Raw genomic sequence first — 6,839 nt, 5'->3', positions numbered from 1 at the left:
TGTTCAAGTAAAGCAAGTGCCCTTCCTTGTGGTTCTTTGTGGTCCCCTGTGACCAGGCACTGACTCGTTTTCATCAAGTTAGAAGAGTAGCAGAATATGCGATCCCCTTTCTGTGCCCCAATTTCTCAGGAGAGACATTCACATGAGGTCGCCACATTATGGACCCCAGGAAATGAGCATGAGAGGCTCAATTTGGCAACAAGCGTTGGTTTGGGAAATGGAGGTATTTCATCCTGGCTGTTGCTAGCAGTTACCACACAGGTGGTTCAAATGATTTGTGTTAGCAGAATCTCCACCCATTCAGGATTGCCAGGGGATGGGCATCACTGCAAAATAGTGATGTAATCTTAATTCCTTGGATTTTTTAATATGGATCTTTGGCCATACAAAGGAAGTAAATAACTCCTAGCTTGAGCATCTCTTAGAATGGTGGTATCACTGAAGATAAAATGAGATAGAGTAGACTTTTGGTCTTAAAGACTCCCATGTCTTCTTGCAATGGATGTCTCCAGTACTCAGTAGTTAAAATCAGCATATTTAATTAGTTATAACCTATGAACACACTGTTTAGCAATATCTTACTGCCTGTCCTTTGTCCCTCAACATAATTCTGGAAACTCACTATTCACCAATTACTAAGGCTTGAAAGCAAATTCAAGTATTAGATTACATAAAAGACAATTTTACTGAAAAAAAAAAGCACAAATTCCAAATTCCAGAAACAAAGGTGACTAGATTTGTAGAATAGCTTCACTGCTCACCTCCCCATCGACACAGCTTAATAGTGTTTTTATTTATTGCTAACAGCCAAAGCCAGGGAAACATCTATTAAATTTTCTGAAAAATAAATACAAACCCCTTTCAATATAAATGTTGATGCAGTTAAAATTATGCTTCTTTCTCTGTAAGAAAGGTGATTCTTTTTCCATACCTGACAAAACCTCACTACTACTTCTAGTCAAAGCATTCATTGAGTCTTTCCTGCCTCAAACATTTTATCACCTTTTTGTTCCAAGGAAGTGATGTGTTTGGAGCTATGAAATATTTATCAATAGAGTAGCAATTGGCATTCTGATCTGTAATAATTTAAGTTAGTTAGTGTCTAGAGGAATAAATTCCATACTCTACTGCTCTGAAGTAGGTTTCTTAAGTTGATTTAGATATATCAGTTGTGATTGTTGTCATTATGAATTTGATTTTGTGCTAAAAACACAATTATCCAAGTCATTTATAAGTAACATCAAGCTGGAGTCACATGTTGGAATAAAATCTCTATTTGCTTCTCTCCCTTCCAATGACCTTTAATTTATGCCTCCTTATTTCTTAGCAATTCTACATTTTTACTCCAATACTTTAAAAAATTTAGTCTTGTATTCAGATCATTATGGGCTTCTCTGCTGGCTCAGACAGTAAAAGAGTCTGCCTGCAACGTGGAAGACTTGGGTTAGATCCCTGAGTTGGGAAGATCCCCTGGAGAAGGAAATGGCAACATATTCCAGTATTCTCGCCTGGAAAACCCCAAGGATGGAAGAGCCTGGCAGGTTCCATGGGTTCACAAAGAGTCAGCATGATTGAGCGACTAACACTCAGATCATTAGGCTAAATGTAATTGAAATTAAACTAATAAAAGGGCAGAAATGTGTTTCACCCAGAATCTACAGTGAAGTTGTTAAAAATAAAAAAAAAAGCTCAGAAACTTACTGTCTCTGCAGCCGTCAGTTCAGTTCAGTTCAGTTACTCAGTCGTGTCTGACTTTTCGTGACCCCATAAGTCGCAGCACACCAGGCCTCTCTGTCCATCACTAACTCCTGGAGTTTACCCAGACTCATGTCCATCGAGTTGGTGATGCCATCCAGCCATCTCTTCCTCTGTCGTACCCTTCTCCTTCTGCCCCCAATCCTTCCCAGCATCAGGGTCTTTTCCAATGAGTCAACCCTTCACTTGAGGTGGTCAAAGTATTGGAGTTTCAGCTTCAATATCAGCCCTTCCAATAAGCAACCAGGACTGATCTCTTTTGGGGTGGACTGGTTGGATCTCCTTCCAGTCCAAGGGACTCTCAAGAGTCTTCTCCAAAACCACAGTTCAAAAGCATCAATTCTTTGGCACTCAGCTTTCTTCACAGTTCAACTCTCACATCCATATATGACCACTGGAAAAACCATAGCCTTGACTAGACGGACCTTTGTTGGCAGAGTAATGTCTCTGCTTTTTAATATGCTATCTAAGTTGGTCACAACTTTCCTTCCAAGGAGTAAGTGTCTTTTAATTTCAAGGCTGCAATCACCATCAGCAGTGATTTTTGGAGCCCCAAAAATAAAGTCTGACACTGTTTCCACTGTTTCCCCATCTATTTCCCATGAGGTGATGGGACTAGATGCCATGATCTTAGTTTTCTGAACGTTGAGTTTTAAGCCAACTTTTTCATTCTCCTCTTTCACTTTCATCAAGAGACTCTTTAGTTCCTCTTCACTTTCTGCCATAAGGGTGGTGTCGTCTGCATATCTGAGGTTATTGATATTTCTCCCGGCAATCTTGATTCCAGCTTGTGCTTCTTCCAGCCCAGAGTTTCTCATGATGTACTCTGCATATAAGTTAAATAAGCAGGGTGACAATATACAGCCTTGACATATTCCTTTTCCTATTTGGAACCAGTCTGTTGTTCCATGTCCAGTTCTAACTGTTGCTTCCTGACCTGCATACAGGTTTCTCAAGAGGCAGGTCAGGTGGTCTGGTATTCCCATCTCTTTCAGAATTTTCCACAGTTTCTTGTGATCCACACAGTCGAAGTCTTTGGCCTAGTCAATAAAGCAGAAATAGATGTTTTTCTGGAACTCTCTTGGTTTTTCAGTGATCCAATGGATGTTGGCAATTTGATCTCTGGTTCCTCTGCCTTTTCTAAAACCGGCTTGAACATCTGGAAGTTCACGGTTCACATATTGCTGAAGCCTGGCTTGGAGAATTTTGAGCATTACTTTACTAGTGTGTGAGATGAGTGCAATTGTGCAGTAGTTTGAGCATTCTTTGGCATTTCCTTTCTTTGGGGTTGGAATAAACACTGACCTTTTCTAGTCCTGTGGCCACTGCTGAGTTTTCCAAATTTGCAGCCCTCAGTAGTTGTTTTATTTATTTTTGATTTTTGATTTTGATTTTAAATTAGTTTATCTATTTTTGAACTTTACAATATTGCATTTGTTTTGCCATACATTGACATGAATCCACCATGTGTGTACATGTTTTCCCCTTCCAGAACCCCCCTCTCGCCTCCCTCCCCATCCCATCCCTCCGGTTCATCCCGGTACACCAGCCCCAAGCACCCTGTATCATGCATCGAACCTGGACTGGCGATTCGTTTCACATATGATAATTTACATGCTTCAGTGCCGTTCTCCCATATCATCCCGCCCTCGCCCTCTCCCATAGAGTCCATAATACTGTTCTATTTACCTGTGTCTCTTTTGATGTCTCGCATACAGAGTTATCTTTACCGATTAACTAAATACCATATATATGTGCTTGGAGAAGGCGATGCCACCCCACTCCAGTACTCTTGCCTGGAAAATCCCATGGACGGAGGAGCCTGGTAGGCTGCAGTCCATGGGGTCGCTAAGAGTCGGACACGACTGAGCAACTTCACTTTCACTTTTCCCTTTCATGCACTAGAGAAGGAAATGGCAACCCACTTCAGTATTCTCGCCTGGAGAATCCCAGGGACGGCGGAGCCTCGTGGGCTGCCGTCTATGGGGTCGCGCAGAGTCAGACACGACTGAAGCGGCTTAGCAGCAGCAGCAGCAGCATATATATGTGCTAGTATACTGTATTGGTGTTTTTCTTTCTGGCTTACTTCACTCTGTTTTATAATAACCATTATTATTGTTGTTACTAAATCATTAGTTGAAGTTTCTCCTCTCCATAGTCTTCACCTCTCATTTGCCTCTGGACTCCGGCCCTACTAAAGAAAACACTACCAAAAAGAAAAAACCCAGAGACTTCTTTTTCTGAAGCTTCCACTATTGGCTCTCAAATGACAATATATAGGGATACAAGACTGGAACAACCTTTAGGGTTTTGTTAGTTTGTTTATTTCTAGGTAAGGAATAAAAAACACTTTATTTTTTTTCTCTAAGATTATATGCTTGACATGATCAATAAAACAAAACTGCCAGTTATTTTAAAAACATCTTCTCGAGTTGAAGTGGATTATTGATTCATTTGATGTCCCACAATAAAATTTTTGATAAATTTGATATACCATATATATATATATATACCACATAAAGATATCATAGAAGGACATTTTAAATTGTATATGCAATTTATTTATTTACATTATTTATGTATTCATTCATATGCTAAATAATTCTTAGAACCAAATAAATATCTTGTTTTGAGAACTTCTAATCTGGAGGAAATATTTACAATTGAGACCCACTAACATACTGACTTTGTCATGGTTTTAAATCAAGTTATTTATGCTCTTACATAAGAAGCCTCCAAGTCTATCACCTTTAAGTATGGACTGAATTAATCTGTCCTTCATTCCTATACAATCTTGTCTTCATTCATGTAATCTTAAAGCATTAGCATCAAGAAAAAATAGGCTGTTTAATTCAACCCAAGCATTTCATCTTATAATTGAGAAAACTGAGAGGTGGGGGAGATAAATGACTTTCTTATATTCTTCATTAAATAGTTGAAAAGTGAAAGTGAAAGTCACTCATTCATGTTTGACTCTTTGCAACCCCATGGGCTATAGAGTCCATGGAATTCTCCAGGTCAGAATACTGGAGTGGGTAGCCTTTCCCTTCTCCAAGGGATCTTCCCAACCCAGGGATGGAACCTAGGTCTCCCGCATTGCAGGCAGATTCTTTACCAGCTGAGCCATGAGGGAAGCCCCCATTAGATAGTTATCCATTCCTTATCTTGAAACTATGGATTTAAGTTTACCTATAGATATAAGATGGGCTTGCCTGGTGGCTCAGTAGTAAAGAATCCGCCTGCCAATGCAGGTGACGCAGGTTCTATCCCTGGGTTGGGAAGATCCCCTGTGAAAGGAAATGGCAACCCTCTTCAGTATTCTTGCATGGGAAATCCCATGGACAGAGGAGTCTGGCAGCTACAGTCGCTGGGGTCACAAGAGTTGGACACAGCTTAGTGACTAAACAACAGCAGATCTAAGACAAGAGGATAGAAAATAAATAAAATAGTATCTAAACAGTGGCTGGATTTGGCCACTGATATGGTTCTAGATGTCCAAGTGGCAAAAACAGAATGCAATCCTCACAGATTCAAAAATGCCTCTGAGCTGCCTTCAGATTAATGCACTTATGGGAAGCAAAGAATTTCTACAAAGGACTGCAAGTAACTGACTCCCAACCTGGTTTATTTCCACCATGCCTCCAGAACAAGTTTTTAATTGTATATGAGAAAGATTATTTAAAGTCAAACACCCTCCCATTTCTTTTAAGTTCTCTTTCCTTGGAAATGGTTGCTCTGTTACTCATTTGTCCTTTGTGACATTTTTGCCTGTCTGGTTAGCACACACCTGAATCTCATGGCTTCAACTAGAGTCTGAGCTCTAAGAGGGCAGGGAACAACTTTATCTCTTTTTGTCTTCTATGGAAATGGAAGAGTGTCCCACAAGTAGTAATTGTCAAAATGCTAAACATGAAGGAGGAAAATAAAATAGAATACATCTTTGTGTACTCATCATCGGTCTAAACGCCATTTGGCTAATCTCCAAGTTGTACAAGGGTCAACTGTACATATATATGCTTAGGTATACAGGTATCACCTTGCTTACTTCCAAAGATATCTAAATGATGTCTAAAGATGATTTGAAAGCCCTATTCTTTCTTCTCAACAATAAGTATGTTAGCTTCCTGGGTGATAATATTAATAATGGCTATTATGTACTAGAAATCTTACCAAATATCAAATACTATGAAAAGGATTTTTCATTTATCACTTAATCTAGCTTTTACAGTGTGTAAATGTTAGTTCTCACAACAGTGAAATAAAAATGTAGGTAATATTAATTAATCTCATTCTTCAATATTTTTTCCCTATCCAACCAAAAGAAGTAAGAACACCACTTAATAATCATTTGCTATTGAATAACTTATAGCATCTCATCTTTCCCAAGCCCCTTGGCCAGTGTCAGGAAGGATTTGTGGTTTTGAAAGATCATCAAACACTCCTGAAGTTAATCTGAACTGTCCAGAGATGTGATGTGTCCCAGCAGTCTATGAGAGACCTTGGACAAAGCTTAATGCCACTTGAGGACAGAGTGTCTTCTCTGGTCTCTGAAATTCCACACTCTTCCAAGAGAAAATCTCCTTCCTTTCTTGGCTATTTCAATCTTCATATACTTGTGGCAGGAACATTTCCCTTGGACTCTCCCAGGGAGTTTTCAGTCTCCCTGCATGTGTCCTATGACAATCTTAGGGAGGTAAGATGCCCATAAAGCCAAAAGGACTTGATTTCTGTAATCAGTGTCTACAGGCCCAATGTCTTTCCTCTGCCTCTTCTTGAAATTTTAGTGAGATCATCTACTTCCCTACTGCAGCAAGGCACCACATTTAAAGATGAGGCCTCACCAGGATCCAAAGAGTGAAAACATTGTTATTGTAGGTGTGGAGTGGAGATTTTCTTTCCACTGCTGAAAGCAAACCAAGCACCTTTCCTTTCAGATATCACATTGCGAACTCCTCTGAAATTTGCCTTGTCATGTCCCTCTAGATCTTTTCTTGGCCTCACTGATTTCCAGGTTCTGAATTCCTATGGAATATCTGTGTTTCTCATTAATTTCAACAGATGCATTTCCCTTTTCTCTAAATGGA

Source organism: Giraffa tippelskirchi, chromosome 13 (assembly GCF_054371585.1).
Source record: "Giraffa tippelskirchi isolate mGirTip1 chromosome 13, T2T-mGirTip1v1.2.pri, whole genome shotgun sequence".
Taxonomy (NCBI): Eukaryota; Metazoa; Chordata; class Mammalia; order Artiodactyla; family Giraffidae; genus Giraffa; species Giraffa tippelskirchi.
The sequence above is the reverse complement of the archived record's forward strand: the minus strand, read 5'-3'. Positions refer to the sequence as shown.